Source organism: Meriones unguiculatus, chromosome 2, assembly GCF_030254825.1.
Source record: "Meriones unguiculatus strain TT.TT164.6M chromosome 2, Bangor_MerUng_6.1, whole genome shotgun sequence".
NCBI classification, from domain to species: Eukaryota; Metazoa; Chordata; class Mammalia; order Rodentia; family Muridae; genus Meriones; species Meriones unguiculatus.
In genome coordinates this window covers 58110398-58129546 of record NC_083350.1, presented here as the reverse complement: position 1 = coordinate 58129546, position 19149 = coordinate 58110398, and positions in this window count along the sequence as shown.

Below are 19149 nucleotides of genomic sequence, written 5' to 3'. Positions count from 1 at the left end.
GAGTTGACATATACAAGGTACTGAGAAGCGTAAACGTCACAGAAGCAGCAGACAGCAGGTGCTAGGACCGAAATGCTTGTGAACCAATGTGCTAGAGGAGGGCTGCTTAGTGCCTGTAAACTTTCCAAAACTCTTTGGATGGTGCAAGGAGTTGAAACCATTCCATACCAGCTCTCACTAGTCCCATTCGTGAAGGCTCAGTCCCCGTGACTTAGTCACTTCTTACGCAGAGATTCTCAATACCATCACATTGTGGGTTGTGATGTCAACCCGCATGTGTCTCTCCTTATCTTGCCAGGTAGTACAGCAAAGGCAAGGACAGCACTGAGCTATTGCTCTCTCACTATGTCTAGGTGCTCATTCCACTGTAGTACCTTCTGAGATACACTCCTTTAGCGCTGGAGATTTTTCTGTAGTCCCCGTAAGACTTGTAATTGTATGTTTATCAAAGTCTTGGCTGTTTCTTCTCCTCGATATAAGCAGCAAAGCATACAGGGACTTCCTGTTCTCAGCACAGCTGATACCACACAGCAGACCTTCAGTAGCTGTGTAGTAATTTAGCATAGCCAGAGTATCCTGTCTTTCCTGTTACCTTCTTTCTGTGGTAACGTTACTCCTTATCTGTGTGAGAGTGAGGTCGTATTTTCTAGGTTTCATTTCCAAAATTGAAAATGAGGAATACTAAACAGAATTTTATGACCACAAAAGTGATGAATATGACTGTTTCATGATGAGTCTGTTTCTTGCAAAGTGCAAGGCTCTATTTCTAGATCCAGAGACAGAAAGGCAATGCCTAAGTTCACTTCCTCCCATGAAGACCAAGAAGAGGAGGAAGAGGCCAGCTTAGGCAACCTGTCTGCCAGCAAGGGTTATTATACAAGGCATAGTGCTCTCTTTGGCCACTACTATGATGTGACAAATGAGAAGACAACCACTATCTGAAACTTGAGACATATGTGATTAGTATTTTCCTGATGCTGTCAGAAAATTTTAGTGCCGGGATTGAACACGTCTGTAAAGACAGAGATTCTGAATGGAAGATATACACATATCCATGTATGCATAAATACATCTCTCCAGTAAACACTCTGAATGTACAGAAGAAAATGAGGATGTGTCTGTGGAATTTTTCCAAAATCATCTTGGGAAATCAGTTGTAATCTTATAACAATTATTTCCTTAAAATTATCTTTGTGCTCTGCAACTGAGAGCTGGTTGTTTGTATGTAACCACTGTGCTGAGATTAATGTTGGGCCCTAATTTATGAGTGGCTAAGGAAACATGAGTCTGTTGCAGTGCCAGCCACTGGCAGTCAGCACCGTGGGAGTGTGGTGAGTGTGCTGGCGTCGGACGTGTGAAATCTATACTGTCTGACTATCGTTTGATCAGATGGTAATCCCTGAAATCATTGCTGCTATGGATGATGGGAGACATGTTAAGGTACTGTTAAAAGTAACAATGGTCAATGAGCCAGCCACTGAGTTCATGTCAGAGACAGCCCCTGTTCTCCTTACTGGGGTACACACTTGGAGACTGAGCTGCCATGGGCTATATCTGTGCAGAACTTCTAGGTTATCTCCATACATGGTCCTTAGTTAGAGTATCAGTTTTAGAAAAGACCCCTAGGCCCAGATTTTTCGTTCTATTGCTCTCCTTGTGGAGCTCCTGTCCCCTCCAGATCTTTCTATCTTCCCCTTCTTTAATATGATTCCTTGCACTCTGCCCAGAATTTGCTATGAGTCTCAGCATCTGCTTTGATACCCCGTTGGGCAGAATCTTTCAGAAGCCCTCTATGGTAGGCTCTTGTCCTGTTCCTTGTTTTCACCTTCTTCCGATGTCTATCCTGTTTGCCTGTCTGAATGAAGATTGAGCATCTTACCAGGATCCTCCTTCTTGCTTAGCATCTTTAGGTATACAGATTTTAGTATGATTATACTATATTATATGTCTAGTATCCACTTATGAATGAGTATATACCTTCTGCTTCTGGGATACCTCACTCAGGATGATCTTTTCCAGTTCCCACCATTTACCTGCAAATTTGATGATTTCCTTGTTTTTAATTGCTGTGTAATATTTCATTGTGTAAATGTACCACAATTTCTGTTTCCGTGCCTTAATTTAGGGACATCTGTGTTGTTTCTAGATTCTGGTTATTATGAATAAAGCTGCTATAAATAAAGCTGTTGAGCAAATGTCCTTGTATACTTGAGCAACTTTTAGATATATGCCTAGGAGTAGTATAGCTGGATCTTGAGGTAGCACTATTCCTACCAAGCCACAGAGGAAGACTATGAAAGACAGTCCTGGTGAGACCTGATATGCTAGTGTCAGATGGAAGGGGAGGAGGTCCTCCACTATCAGTGGACTGGAGATGGGGCATGGGAGGAGATGAGGGAGGGAAAGAGGCCAGGATTGAGAGTAACAATGGCTGAGATTTTCTGGAAGCCTTAAAGAGAATCTTCACATTTGCAACTTGGAAATGAGTACTATGATTATTAGTACAGCACTTAAAAAACAAAACAACAACAACAACAAAAAAAAACAGTCCTGAGCTTTAGTTTATGTAAGGAGGTTTTTTTTGTTTTGTTTTGTTTTTGTTTTGTTTTGTTTTTTTTCCAATACCGTATAAAATTTGGTTGGTGTGTAATAAAAAAACAAAATCTTTGTGTATATTTCTCTCTGTGTGAAGTGTGTAGTATATGTTTGAATGCATGTCATGTAGGCGTACTTGCATTATGTGTGTCCATGATGTGTGTGTATGATGTATTTGTAAGCATCTTCTTGTGTATGTGTGTAGGCACAGTCACGGCAAGTGCATGTTTATAGGTCTAAGGCTACTCTGGCTATCTGTTGTCTCCAACCTGTATCTTTGGTTGAAATAAGATTTCTTGTTGGTGGTCATTGTATACACCAGGGTAGCTAGCATGAGTTCCCAAGAATCATCCTTCCTCCACCTCCCATCCAGCCATAGCAACACTAGAGTTATGAATGTTTGCATTGTCATATCAGGGTTTACATGGGTTTTGGAGTTCTGAACTCGGATACACACGCTTGCTCAGCCACCATTTTATCCACTGAGATACAATCTAGCCAAAAGCATTATTTATTCTCTAGAATAAATGTTAAGTAATCATTTTTCCATAAAAATATAATTAAAAAGATAAGCACCTAATATGCTACGTAGCTTCTAATTGTGGGCCGTAGAAGAGGAGGCTTATATTTATCTTCAACAAATATGCAAAATGAAGTCAGCAGATTGGATTCTTACACACGAAGTAATCAAGGCATGCACAATGTGATGCAATACAGGATGGAAGTGACACACATGTCAATATAAGCTGAAGTTGCCTGTGCAACCTTTGCATTCCTAATTGTAGGGCTTTGTCTGTAAAAAGTACTACCCTACTTACAACGACAATATTATTTTGTGTTTGTATCAAGAACCTAATTAATAACAATGAATAATGCCAGAAATTTCATATTTGAATTCTTAATGAAAAGCCTTCTACAAAAAGCTTAATTCTTGCCGGTATCACTCTTTGCACACAGGGAATTCACCGCGAGAATCATATTTTCCATGCATCTACATTTTATATTTTGTCTTCCATTCTTCCAACTCGCAGGACCAGGAAGCAAGTGGCAAGACTTTTTTTTTTTTCCATGTTGCTAAAATAAAGTCATCCACAATGAAAATGGCTTACCAGTAACAGATGGACTTCCTGCAGAGATTAACCCAATTATCTTTGTTTTAAGAGCCAGGAAAAGCCATAAGATCATTATCTTACAAGACAAGAATTTTATCAGAATGCCAATCTCATTATATGAGTGAATGGAGGTGTTTAGTGATAGCTCTCCTGCATAAATATCCTTAATAGATTTAGTTTTTCAAACTCTTCACTGCTCATTATTTTCAAATGAAAGAGTTTGACAGATGAATGGTGCTGTGTGGCAGAGGCCACGGTGGCTGCTCTGTGCCGCTCTCTGTGATGACAGCCGGGGGAGTTTCACTTTTACACACTCCTGGAGAAGTGAACCTGCTGCTGTTCCTGCTGCACTCAGGAATGAAGTACAGAGAGTTCCAGTGTTTTATAAAAGTAAGGTTTATCCAAAGGTACAATATTTTAATAAACCAAACAATTATTTCAGCTTCAAAATGACATGTGATTTTTTTTTAATTAATGAAGTCTTCTTAGAAACATGACGTTTTGATTCCAATTTTGTGGGGTAGCAATGAATACAAGGATGCAATTCAAATGAGATGTTCAAAAAAACTGTTAGGATTCTAATGTTCATTGTGATTTTTTACATTTATTCAACATGATACTTCTGTTTATTAAAAATGTCTGTATGTGTACAAAAATAGCTTATTTCTAATTAAAATAAAACTTTTTTTTTTACATGGTGGTAAAATGAGATAGGGAAGCATTAACCTAAAACAACTCTGAACCTCACTGGACTGTTGAATCAGAGACTAATTTTTGGCTACATCAAGCCGTTCCAGTATGACTGTGGCAAAAGCACAGGTAGCAAAATCTTAAAGTTTCTAAACACGGGGCTATGCATATCTGTTCCACAAACTTTTTAAATGTTGCTGAATGAAATAAGTATGTCACAAACTGTAAGTTGTCATTATAGATTTCAGGTGCTGCTCTAAGCTCTGTAGACAGCTGACTTACATGATGTGTTAGGCAAAGTGGTGCAGTCATTGTAAACACTGGTAGTGTTCTGCACAAGGAGGAATATTTAAAATGTTTTTATATAAAAATCACATGTTTGTAATAACGATGTATAGCTTGCAAAGGATCCAGACTAGATTACATTACATTCCCTTTTGCCGCAGACAGGCAAAGTATAATGCAGATGGTAGCTTAGTCGTTATTTAATGGGAGAAGCTGAGTCAGGAAAAAAGTACCTAAGGGACAGAAACGCCATAGGGATGATGTCCTGTTGTAACTGGAGGTGAAGATAATGTCTGTATTTACACGAGCTTTATTCTATTTGTTTCAGTCTAGTGGAGTGGCGAGCCTCACAAGTGAACATTCCTATCTCTCTATGAAGAAAAGTCAAATGCACCCCTGCCTGCATGGAAGCTCAAATGAGCATGTTCTGAGCTGGCCAGGGATTCTCATCTTTACTAAGAGTAGGTCCAGAGAGTATCACACTCAGTCCTTTGTGAGAGTTTTAACTCACTGACTTTTTTAGCCAATGTTTTAGCCAATATTTACTGCTTATGTGTTTGAAGTTTAAGATGAGAGCTACACATTGAAAGGGAGTGGTTGGATTAATTGATTCCTTCTTCCATTCTGGCTTTACTGCAGCTTTGAAAAAAAAATCTGGGATTCCTAGTTTGCCAATATAGTATCTTCACTCAGAGTTGGGTATACCTTTTATTTTTTTCTACTGGTTCAGTGTAGAATATTGCATAAGAAACAAACTAAGAAAAGTTGTGGATTTCTTTTTATGCAATTAAAGATAAATTTCACATATCCACAAATAATACTCTACTAGTTTAGTGGATACATACATTTTAAGGCTATAAGTACATGTAGCACATAAAGTTGGGTAATTATGGGGAAAATGAAAGAGAAAACAGGGATGTAAAAAAAAAAACAAATAAAATATAACAAGGTCAAGTCTGCATCTTGAGCTATAAATAAGTCAACATGGCATAATAAAGTTCAATGTCTACATGAGGTATTAAGAATAATACACAGCAGTTCAAAGAGAGGCAAAGCCTGAGTTAGGGTGGGGTAGGCATGCTTCAGAGAGAATGTAGAATTGGAACTATGTCTGAATAACTAAAATATGGGAACATGAAAGGAGCAGCCAAGTCTGATTCATGAAAGGGAAACCTAAAGGAAATCTTGAGGGTGGGACAGTGCAAGAAGATCCAGGACCCATGAGTATGCATGTTACCCTTCAAAGGATGAAAACAGAACCCCAGGTACACTGTAGATAGGAAGAGTGATGCTGGAAAGGACACTTTCACCAATGTCGGACCAAACAGCCTTTCAAGCCCAGCTCCTGTGCACATCATCCTCATTATGGGAAAGTGAAAATGGGCCAAGCTCCCTTTCTGAATCCTCTTCTCTTGCTGTAAAAATTGAGAGAAAGGAAAGTGTCTATCATCAAGCTTATTCCAGAAAAAAAAAAAAAAAAAAGAAAAGAAAAGATAGGCAAGGTCATGTCTTCTCCCACAGAGCGAGACAGGCACAGGAAGCTGTGCCTGTGGTCTACTCCCCATTAGGGCAGAATGGCTTCTCTTAATAAGGCCCTGATTGTTCTTCAAGCAGGGAGTCTGTCAGGCAGAAGGCAGTGAGCTATTGTTACCTCTTATCCTAATCCACGGAAGCCCGTTGATAAAAAGGTTAGAAATGGCATTAAGACAGTGCAGTAGCATGTGGGCAAAACAATTAAGACAGAACTATGTAATCTCTGCCCCCCCCACCCGCCATCCCTGGCATAAGAGTAGCAGTATACAAAAACAGCTCTCAGTAGTAACCCCATGTTAGTGTTAAGAAATGAACAGAATTTCTGCTTTGCTTATAAGTATCCGTATACAGCTGAGCAGGAATACAATAGAATATCTGGAAGATATCAGTCTGTTCAAGTTTAAATAAATGGATTATGATAAATCCAAAACAATCTCAGAGAGGGAAAGAGGAAATAAACGTAAGTTGTAATATGGTGGATGATGTTTTATTTTCATCTTTTTATGCTTCTTCGAAACAACATTCACCGATCTCTGCTGACAGTCACTGAGGGTTTAGGTTCAAACTGCAATGTATGCACCAAGCTATTTTAAAGTATTTTCAAGTATTTTTTTAACACATATGTGTCTTTTCTCTGAGCCATTCTCTAAATACAAATATATTTCTAATTTTTTTTCTTTACTAACTTCTCAATAAAAAGCATAAGCAGGAAACAAAACAAAATCATGCAAAAAAAGGGCAGCTAGTAGCTGGAACACTGAAAGTAAAAAGTATTACAGGAATGGTAGGAGAATGTGGATACTTGACAAGCTATTTTAGATAGAGTAAGATATCACTTACTAATCTTTCCCAATGCTAGAGAAATCGCACAGGTCCTGGATATTTTGGATAAATATCTAGGTAGTTTGCTACATTTCTGGTTGTATGGTTTTGCTGCTAAAAGTGGTAGTGGTGCTTTCAGATATTTCTCATTTGCTTTTTTTTTTTTTTTTTACTAATTCTAATCAAGTACATCATTATTTTTAAGTTTAATTTAAAATTAAATTTTCCTCCCCTGGGGGGATTGGGAGGTCAAAGAGCCTGCCCTTGAGATCCTGTTAGAAATAGTCCTTGTTCCCCTTACTTTGGAAAACTACTTGGTTGCTGAGCTACCACGGGCCACATCTAAGCAGAAGTTCTAGGTTATATCCATAGATGGTCCTTGGTTGAGTGTCAGTCTCAGAAAAGCCCCCGTGCCCGGATATATTTGGTCCTTGTAGCGCTCATATCCTTTCCATATCATACTAACTCTCCTTCTTTCATATGATTCCCTGAACTCTGCCGAGGGTTTGATTATGAGTCTTAGTGTCTGCTTTGAAACACTGCTAGGTAGAGTCTTTCAGATGCCTTTTGTGGTAGACTCCTGTCATACGTTCAATGCACATCCCATTTGTCTTTCTAAATGAGGATTGATCATCTTCGCCTGTGTCTGCTTTCTTGATTATCTTCTTTAGGTGTGTAGATTTCATTATGTTTATCATATCTTGTAGGACTATATAAGCTAGTATATAAGAGGAGGACTTTGCAGCCAGCCCTGAAGATACCTGATAAAACAGGGTGAAATGAAAGGGGAGGAGGTCCTCCTCTATCAGTGGACTTGGAAAGGGGCAGGGAGGAGACCAGGGAGGGAGTGTGAGGTTGGGGAGGGAATGAGGGAGCGGGATACAGCTGGGACACAGAGTTAACAAAATGTAATTAATAAGAAAAATAAAATTTAAAAAAAGATATAATCACAAAAAAAGAACATTGAGACTTAAAAAAATTAAATTTTTATTTTTTATATTAGTTACAGTTTATTTACTTTGTATCCCAGCTGTAGCCCTCTCCCTCTTTCCCTCCCAATCTCACCCTCCCTTCCTCATCTTCTCCCTGACCCTCTCCAAGTCCACTGATAGGGGAGAATCTCCTCTTCTTTCATCTGACCCTAGCTTATCAGGTATCTTCAGAACTGGTTGAAATGTCTTCCTCTGTGGCCTGGCAAGGCTGCTCCTTCCTTGGGGTGTTGGGAGGGAGGTCCAAAAGCCAGACATTGAGTTCATGTCAGAGACAGTCCCTGTTCCCCTTATGAGGGAACACACTTGGATACTGAGCAGCCATGGCTTTGTAGTTGTCTTATATTATCTTCAATATTCATAATCTTCTATCACAATGTGAACATGAGAACAGAAAGTTTGCACCCAACTTGAGAGGATTTACAAAGATAGTTAATCTTGCTAAGAAATACGAACAAATACATCCTAAAAGTTGTATGTAAAGTTTTACTGCAGTTTAAATCTAAGATACGACAGCCCAAAGCGAAGAGGACTTACTAGAATGAGAACTGCAGTTTCTTTCCAATAAAATTCTACCTCACTGAATCTTTATTAAACCAAACATTGGGATAAAAGTGGAGGAAACAGACCTAGTCAGTAATGACAGGGCACTTAGAAGACAATCTCAGGAATGTGATATGAGGGCTTTTCTGAGTGTAATTAACATGACTATAGAGGAGGAGTTAAGGAAGACTGCAAGGCCAATGCAATAAATCAGGGCACATCATTAGAGTATAGACATGTTCTAACACTGATTCAGCTATTGGTATTCCAGCTCATGCTTCAAATAGAAAGATAGACACATTGTCCTGAGACTGAAGCAGGTATTTAAGGGATCGTGTTTTGCTTTTTGCCAGCAATACCCTCTACTTCCTTGACAAGTTGCATAGGTAGTTGGCCTCCATTCCTGACAAGGTGATACGAACAATAATACATAGAAAACTTTCATAAGTGTTTGAAGAACTAATTAGCTAATATTTGCCAAGAGCTTTGAGGATGGGAAAGGATAAATAGTACTACTACGTGTCATGCTTGTTTAAGGCTAATGAGCTCAAAGGGAGCTCTTTCTTGAAATGACAAAGCATCCTTCCCACTCCTAAAGTAGGAAATGTAAATAAGATAAATAAATAAGTCCCTCCATGCCTGAAGCAGGTAGGTGATCTTCTAAACATTGTGATTTTCACCATCTTCCTCACTGTCATATTTATCACTCATCTGCTGTCAGTGCCCTGCCTATGCTGCAATTCAATTAGACTATTAAAACATGCACCATGTATGATTTATTTGTTTGTGTTATCCTCATTTCATACTTTGAGTAAAGAACAATAGGGAGCATGAGATCAATGGAACTGCACACAGTGAGTGAATCCACTGGTTCTCCTTCCCTGCACTTTCCTGTCTCCACACTGCCTTTCCTGTGTAGCCTGGGAGTCATGCAGATCATTTCTTATTACTTTCTCACTCTAACAGTGCATCTTCTATTCCCATTACTCTATTCACACAGGTTTTATTTGAAATGGGCATTGTAGATATAAAAATATATTCTCCTTTCTCCTGATTCTATGATAGCCAATTTTATATTTTATCTCTTATCTATCTATCTATCTATCTATCTATCTATCTATCATCTATCTACACATCATCTATTTATCATTATTGATTTATGTATCTAGGTATCTATCACCTAATAGTTTTAATTCCTGTTGCTGTAAAGGAATATCCAAAAAAAAAAAAAAACCACTTACAGGAGAAAGCATTTATATGACTCATAATTCTATGTTATAGTTCATTATGGTAGGAAACTAAGGCACCAAGAACTTAAAATGGCCCATCACGCCACACCTACAGCCAAGAGCAGAGACCACTGGATTAATGTGTGCATGCAATTTTATATATCATTTTCTTCTAATTCAATTGCACAATTTCAAATGTAGGTCTATCTTTGATTTAAATTGTAAAGGATAGACTACAAGCATGCTCTTATGTTCATTTTGACTTTTGAATCTCCTCAGTTTTGCCAAAGATGGGCTCTTAGTGAGAAAAGGTACAGGCCTTATCACAGATACCATAGACATGGATTTGGATGGGTTATTTTCTTTGTAGGATACCTGTTCTTAGTTGCTTCTGGAGACCAGGAGTAATACTGGTGCTAGTAACACTGAAAAGGAAAGAGGAAGATATGACTGGGCAAGGAAAGTCAGGCTACATGATTCAAGATAAGCTTAGTCCTTCCTCTTGTTCTTCCTCAATCACAGTATCATTCTAGAGTGAGTATAAGACTACATATAAGCTCAGCTATTATACCTGGATGCCCTCAACTGAGAAGTACACTGTTTTAGAAATAATACAAAGTTGTTGTTGTTGTTTTTCTGTAGCTGTTCTTCCTCCCAAATAATTGACACAAAGGCCCATTAGATTCATTAATAAGTTTTAAGTACTTTAGCTGGGCAAATATTGATTTATACTAATCTGTCTATACTAGCCTGGCTACTTCCAGCCATGTGCCCTTTTATCTGCCACTTAATCTCACCCTGGCTGCTCCTGCTCCATCTTTGTCCTCACTGTGACTCCTTTCTCTTTCTTCTTCTCTCTTCCTCTTCTTTCTTTGATCTCTACCTGAGACCCCTGACTGGGACAGGAAGTCCTGCCTCGTTTCCTCTCTCACCCAGCTATAAGCTGATTGCTTTTTTTATTACTTAGTCAGAGATAATCAGGGAAAATTCTTTACACAACATTAATACAGGAGATTATTCATAGAAATGATGGTCTGCAACCAAACCTTGGGATGCAGAGAGCAGCATATGAATACTCAGTGCACAAGACCATCCCCCAACACACTGTTATAGGAAAGGATGGAGTCGATATTAAGTTCTTAATAAATAACTGCCATATTAATGAATAAATTTTGTTGTCCATTTTTATACTGTGACCAGAAGAAAGGCAAGTAGAATCAGGACACTCATAGGAAATTATCAGTTAATCAGTTTCTGCAAGGGTATCTCTTAATTTTTCATGTGGTCTTTTAATACAATGATCCTCCACTAGTAATTTTTGTGGTTCACATGCTCTTGGCTTGTCATTTTTTTTCTAGCTGTGGGATACTGTTCCTCATCTTCATTCATTACAAGTGTTTTCCTACCTCAGGGACTTTCCACTTGTCCAGTTCACTTTGCATCAGAACCTGATGACCCATTCATCCTGTGACAGGATATCAGGAAATGTCTCCATAAATTACATTGTGTGATTGACTCTGTAAAAAAGAATTGTCAAGCACTCCAGTAGATATTTCTTGAAAGAAAAATCAAGATGAGGTGAAACCTGTGCACATCATGGATTAACTCAGTCTTTTGAATTATGGGGGAAGACATCAGGTGGTATGGGTTTGAACTGAAGTATTTGTGTAGAATTAGAACCATGTATCTTGACAATCATTCACAGTGTACACATTTACAAGACAAAACAGAAAAAGAAAAACAAGCATAAAAGAGAAAGAGGGAAAACATTAATTAGATACAGACAAGAAAGACATTGCAGTGATGAGAGAGATATATAGTAGCAATCATTGATATGACCAGTGTAAGTTCCTTAGCCATTTACTGATAGTTCTGGCTCTAGTATAAATGAGTATAATTTATTTTTCTTGAGCTATCTTGACCTGGTCTACATTTTTCTGAATGCTTATTTACAAACCAGGGAGCATAACCAACAAAGTGAAAGGAAGGTTCCAATATGCCTCCAAGTATCACTACAGAAAATGTTTGTGTTTTACAAAATTGTTTTCCCAACAGAAGACAGAAATTAGTTCATGAACGTATAGAAAGTATGAGTATACTATGTGGATAATTTTACTTGCCTTTAAAAGTTACTTTTTTTTTGTCTGAAGTACATACAGCAGTAGAAGATGGTTAGTGGGTGGGTTCCCTCTTCAACCTCTGTGAAGAAAGCAGCCTACTACACAGGTGGAGACCATGGAGCATTAAGTATTTATTTAATTTATCACAATTATTTCAACATCTGGACTGGGCAATCGTGTGTTCACTCTTGGGATCTGGTGAGAAAAACTGCTTCTGCTGTGGGTTAGATATTATAAAAGATGCATGAGAACAGACGTGATTTTTTTTTAACCAATGAAAAATAAAAAGTAATATTTAAAAAAATGTGCCTCCCAAAGTTCCTGTGCATAATTAATGCCAAGAAAGTAGTATATAATTGGAGATTGCTCTGACAAAGCTTGCACTTTTTCCGAATAATTTCACCTGTAATGAGCAAACCATATTGACTGTGATTACATGGTTGCAGAATAGAAATCACTGGGTCCTTTTCAAAGCAGAGACAAACAGACATCAATAAGACAGTGTGTACAGCCTTTCTTTGCACGTATAAAGTGCTTCTATTTCTCCTCATACCTTTTGTTCAACTAATTATTGCCTCCCCAACCCTGCCTCAAAAATAATGCCTTTCCTTCTGTATAGTCTCCTTGGAGTTTGGGTGAGATTAACTTATGATCATTAGTAGTTTTATCGATTTGCTTTACATCTCTCTTTTACAATACAACTTTTTATTTATTACAATTTATTCATTTTGTGTCCCAGCTGTAACCCCACCTTCATTCCCTCCCAATCATGCCCTCCTCATCTCCTTCCATGCCCCTTCCTCAGTCCAGTGATAGTGGAGGACCTCCCTCCTTCCCTCTGACCCTAGGCTATCTGTCTCATCAGGACTGGCTGCATTGTCTTCCTCTGTGGCCTATTCAGGCTGCTCCCCACCCCCTCCCAAAGGGGAGGTGATCAAAGTGCCAGCAACTGATAACATGTCAGAGACAGCCCCTGCTCCCCTTATTAGGGAGCCCATTTGGAGACTGTGCTGCCACGGGCTACATCTGTGCAGGGCTGTCCAGGTTAGCTCCGTGAATGGTCCTTGGTTGGAGTATCAGTCTCAGAAAAGACCCCTAGGCCTGGAATTTTTGGTTCTGTTGTTCACCTTGAGGAGCTCCAGACACTTCCAGGTCTTTCTACCTCCCCCTTCTTTCATAAGATTTCCTGTACTCTGCCCAAAGTTTGGCTATGAGTCTCAGCATCTGCTTGAATACCCTGCTGGGTATAGTCTTTCAGAGGCCCTCTGTGGTAGGCTTCTGTCTTGTTCCTTATTTTCACCTCCTTCCAATTTCTACCTCTCTTATAGTATTGCAACACTGTGATTAGCATTAGTGTATTATATTCTCAAGCTTTCAAATTCATAATATTAGGGACCATTTTTATAACATCTATTGATTTCTATAAAAAATGAGTCTCTGAAGGGAAGAGAGTGAGTATCCAGAGCATCCTTAATTGAAGTAGAATTTTAGATTTTTCAAGGATGTCGATCATTCTGCCATGTTTTTCTTTTCACACTAACATGCAAAAATTTTAAAGTTCAGCCACTAATTGGATGTCAAAGCTGGAGATGCATGGAAGACAAATATGTATAGGGGTGCTTTCCTCAGGGTAGTGCTAACTGGGTTACTGTTGAGATTATAGCGAGGATGGAAAAGATGAAGACTGGGTGCCGACAGTGTTCTTCAGAAAATCAGGAAGAACTCAGCATCCCAGTAGCCATACTTTGCTCCTCATCCTTCAACAGAGTTCACAGGGTCCCTTAGGGAAGACAAATTCTGTGTCTCTAATCAATGATTCCATCTGCCATCTTGCATTTTACCTTCTCCTTGCTTTTCTAAAGTAGAGCTCTTTCTTTAAATTAATTTTATTAATTACACTTTATTCACGTTGTATCCCCCCATAAGCCCCTCCCTTTTCCCCTCCTGATACCACCCCTCCGCCTTCTTCTTACATGCCCATCCCCAAGTCCACTGATAGGGGAGGTCCTCCTCTCCTTCCTTCTGATCTAAGTCTATCAGATCACATCAGGAGTGGATGCATTGTCATCTTCTGTGGCCTGGTAAGGCTGTTCCCCCCTCAGAGGAAGGTGATCAAAGAGCAGGCCAATCAGATTATGTCAGAGGCAGTCCCTTTTCCCTTTACTATGTAACCCACTTACACACTAAACTGCCATGGGCCACACCTGTGCAGGGGTTCCAGGTTATCTCCACGCATGGTACTTGGTTGGAGTATGAGTCTCTGGGAAGACCCCTGTGTTCAAATTTTCTGGTTCTGTTGATCTCCTTGTGGGGTTCCTGTCCTCCCCAGATCTTACTATTTCCCACTTCTTTCATAAGATTCCATGCACTCTGCCCAACAGTTGGACATAAGTCTCAGCGTCTGCTTTGATAGTCTTCAGGGCAAAGTCTTTCAGAGACCCTCTGTGGCAGGTTCCTAGGTTGTTTCCTGTTTTCTTCTTCTTCTGATGTTCATCCTCTTTCTTTGCCTTTCGGGATGGGGATTGAGCATTTTAGTCAGAGTCCTCTCTCTTCATTAGTTTCTTTAGATGTACAGATTTTAGTAGGTTTATCCTATGTTATATGTCTATATGAGTGAGTATATACCTTGTGTGTCTTTCTGCTTCTGACACAGCTCACTAAGGGTGATACTTTCCAGGTCCCACCATTTACCTGAAAATTTCATGATTTCCTTATTTTTCATTGCTGAGTAATATCTCCATTGTGTAGATGTACCACAATTTCTGCATCCATTCTTCAGTTGAGGGGCATCTGGGATGTTTCCACCTTCTGGCTATTGTGAATAAAACTGCTACAAACATGGTTGAGCAAATGTCCTTATTGTGTACTTGAGCCTCTTTTGGATATATGCCTAGGAGTGGTATAGCTGGATCTTGAGGAAGTGCTATTCCTAGTTGTCTGAGAAAGCACCAGATTGATTTGTACAAGTTTACATTCCTACCAGTGGAGGAAGGTTCCTCTTTCTCCACAACCTCTCCAGCATGTGTTGTCACTCGGGTTTTTCATCTTGGCCATTCTGATGGGTGTAAGGTGAAATCTCAGGGTTGTTTGAATTTGCATTTCCCTAATGACTAATGACGTTGAGCATTTCTTTAAGTGTTTCTCTACCATTCGATAAGTAGAGCTATTTTTTATTAAGTGACATTTTAAAAACTATATCTAAGCATGAGAGCTAAGAGAAAGAGAGATACTCATGGAGAATGCAAAAAAAAAAAAAAAACGATTAACATGAGTATTGGCTTCTCTAAGTGAGAGTCACCCTATCTTTTAAATAATTTGTCAGTTACCTTCTTTCTTTTATTTTTTAACTAAATTTTTATTTTTTATATTAATTACTCACTTTGTATCCCATGTGTATCCCATGTGTAGTTCCCTTCCTCATTCCCTCTCCAGCTCACCTTCCCTCATCTCCTCCCAAGCCCCTCTCCAATCCACTGATAGGGAAGGTCCTCTTCCCATTCCATCTGACCCTAGCCTATCAGGTCTCATCAGGACTGGCTTCATTGTTCTCCTCTGTGGCCTGGAAAGGTTGCTCCTGCCATCGGGGGTGGGGGAGGCATTCAAAGAGCCAGCCACTGAGTTCAAGTCAGAGACAGTCCCTGTTTCCCTTACTAAAGAACCCACTTGGATATTGAGCTACCATGGGCTACATCTGAGCAGGGGTCTAGGTTATATCCATGAATGTTCCTTGATTAGATTATCAATCTCAGAAAAGACCCCTGGGCCCAGATATTTTGGTTCTGTTGCTCTCCTTGTGGAACTCCTGTCCTCTCCAGATCTTAATATCTCCCCCTTCTTTCATGAGATTCCCTATACTCTGCCCAAAGTTTGGTTATGAGTTACAGCATCTGCTTTGATACCCTGCTGGGTAGAGTCTTTCAGAGGCTCTTTGTGGTAGGCTCCTGTCCTGTTCCCTGTTTTCTCCTCCTTCCAATGTCCATCTTGTTTTTCTTTCTGAGTGAGGACTGATCACCTTATCCAGGGTTCTCCTTCTTGCTTAGCTTCTTTAGATGTATAGATTTTAGTATGTTTATCCTATATTTTATATGTAGTGTTGACTTAAAAGTGAGTATATACTGTGTGTGTCTTTTTGCTTCTGGGATACTCACTCAGGATGATCTTTTCTAGATCCCATTTGCCTGCAAATTTCATGATGTCCTTGTTTTTAATTTCTGAGTTGTATTCCATGTGTAAATGTACCACAATTTCTGTACCCATTACCCAGAGCTAAACAGAGAAGTCTCTGTAGAAGAATATAGATGCCATAGAAACACTTAAAGAAATGCTCAGCATCCTTAGTCATCAGGGAGATACAAATCAAAAGTATTCTGAGATTTCACCTTATATCCATCAGAATGGCTAAGATCAAAAACTCAAGTGACAATACATGCTGGAGAGGTTCCCTCCTGTATTGCTGGTGGAAATGTAAAACTGTACACCCACTTTTGAATCAATCTGGAACTTTCTCAGACAATTAGAAATAGAGCTTCTTCAAGATCCAGCTATACCACTTCTAGGCATATATCCAAACTATGCTCAAATTCACAACAAGTTACATTTTTTTCTATAGCAGGCACTTTGATAACCATCTTGGCCCTTGTCTTTCAGTAGGTAATGCCATATCTTGAAAGCTTAGGTACCAGGCTTTGGTATAAAGGGATTCCATGAAAGTCATTAAAGGTAAGTCCTATATAAGGAAGTCAGGCTGTTATTTATAGGAAGACTCTGGCTTCTTAACCTTTCTCTGCCTTTCCCCTTCCTCTCCAGCTCCTCTCCAAACACTCATCTAAGATCTCTGACCAATCATGTGTTCCTGATTGTTCTGTGTTGCCACATGTCTGAAGAGACAAGGAGCAATAGCCAAAGCACCTTTATATCAATTTCTTATAAATTATTTATCTCATGTATTTTGTCACAGGAATGGAAATTTGATTCACACACATAAGAAGCCCCAAGCTGGAAGGAAGACTTCATCCCTTGACTCTATAAGGAAGACTTGGCTACAGCTATAAAATGGAGATAGCTCCCTGTATGGCAGTGAGATCACAACTGGTCAAGATTTCTAAGCTTTGCATCTTTCTAGATTTTGAGAGGCTGTGGTACTGAAAGAAAGAAAAGAACTGATGAGGAGAAAAAGGCTAATAAGTATTGTGGCCACATGCTGTTTAGAATACAGCTTTGTAGTGAAAAGTGATTAACTTTCCTTTGGCTAGAGGTAAAATGTTTCCCCTTTCAAAAGCCAAAGGCAGGGACCACAGTACCTAGCTGAGGGGAACAAACTGGATCCATTTTTGGGTAAGCCAGACAGTGGCTTTCTAGTCAGAGTCAGGCTTCTAGTTCAATCCCATTCCCAAGATCCCATAAACTCATTGCTGGGCCAGAAAAGACCAGGCAACAAAAATCAGGCATCTTCCATACCTACCTTCCACAGACAATGCACAAATACTAGTCTCCATGTCTAAAATGGAATTTTCTAAACACTCAGTTCATAAGGAAAAACATATTATTAGTGCTCGTTCAGAGGAGTAATATGCTATTTCATTTGCCCTTCCTATTGGTTCACAAACCGTGTACCACCCCTATGCATTGTTACTGGTAATGTTCCCTCTGATTTCCACTTCTTTAACTGTGTCCTGCTACTCATGAAACCTCCTTTTAAATCCTTTAACTCAGTCAGAGACTCTGCCTCTCACTACCTCTCCTATCTCCATTCATTGTCTAAGCAAAACTCTACTGCCATTGTCTTGCTTTTAGGGCAGAGGCTGCCAGCAACAAATTGTTCTCCTTGAGCACCAGGAAAGACCCATCCCTGTTACATCCCTGTACATCCTGTACACAGGACACATCTGTTGGAACCCAGAGCCTGCAGAAAGTCTCTTAAACTCTTGTGCTCACCCACTCATTCACTCATTTACTCATGTACTCACTCACTCCCTCTCCATTTTCTCCCTCCCTCTCTGTCTCTTTGTCCTTACACGTTCTTTGTGATAGTGATTTTCTTCTAAAACCCTCTATTTATATAGTTTTTGAAACATTGTAAGACGTAACCTCAAACTGGATATTTTATTTATGATTTTAAAATCTCAACTCTTCTGTTTTTAATTTTTCAAACATGTTCCCAGAGCTGTAAGTATTTACAGTCATGCAAACTTTCCTTTGCCTGTTTTGTGTTTAGTCCAAGAGCAAACCAACGGGCAACAATAACAACAAAACTAGAGAGGACCATGATGGCACTAGTGCTGGAGGCACCTATCAACTATTACGTTGCCAGGGTTCTATATAGTTGAAATATTCAGTCCTGCTTGTGGTAAATGAACACAACTTGTGTAGTTGTTATTTGCTCCCAGATACTTTTAGAAGAAATCCACAGAATGAAACAAAACAATTGAATATTGCCTTCCATATTCTCTCTTGATCTTTCTTTAACAATAAACACTGGAATAAACATTGGTTAGTGGTTTTGCCATGGTGACAATTAGTTAATGTTTCCATTGGGCCTAGAACAGAGTTCTGTCACAGCAGGTACTCTCTAAGTGTTGATTAACTGATACCAATCAGGACAGCAGAATGTGTCAGTGGTGGCCAAGATCCAGCAGGCGTGTTAATTACCCAAGGGCATGAATTGAAAAAAAAACAACCAGGAGAGTGCCTGATTGTTTTAGGGACTATTAGTTTCTCTTCCCTTCCCCTGATTCACACTGATGCAAAAATAGGGCAATGACAGTCTGGACAGTGGGCCTCATAGCTCACCTCCACAGCCTTGTTCAGGAAGAACCATGCTTTCATGAGAGATTTCACAACTTGTTACATGTTAATTTTTTTTTTTTTTTTTTTACTCTACTGGCTTTTCTGTATGAGAAAGTGATAGGAAGTCTGACTTCAAATCAATACAGAAACAACAACAAACATTCAAAAGCAACTGTAGAGATAGTAATCATAGAGATAGTAAACACAGTGTAAATGTCCCAAGATCCAGTATGGCCTTTAGCTTTGGAGATATTCTAAGAATACTGGGAAACTTTTTCAGAGGATGGCTGTCATATTACATAAACTGTAGAATGCCTCAAATCTAAAATGTTAAGCATATGAGCTTAATCAGGCCATTATAAGACAGAGATGAATTAAGACATGATTTCCCAACCTGATGTAGTCAATAGCATCTGTGTGATCTGCAAAAATGCAATTTAAAGGC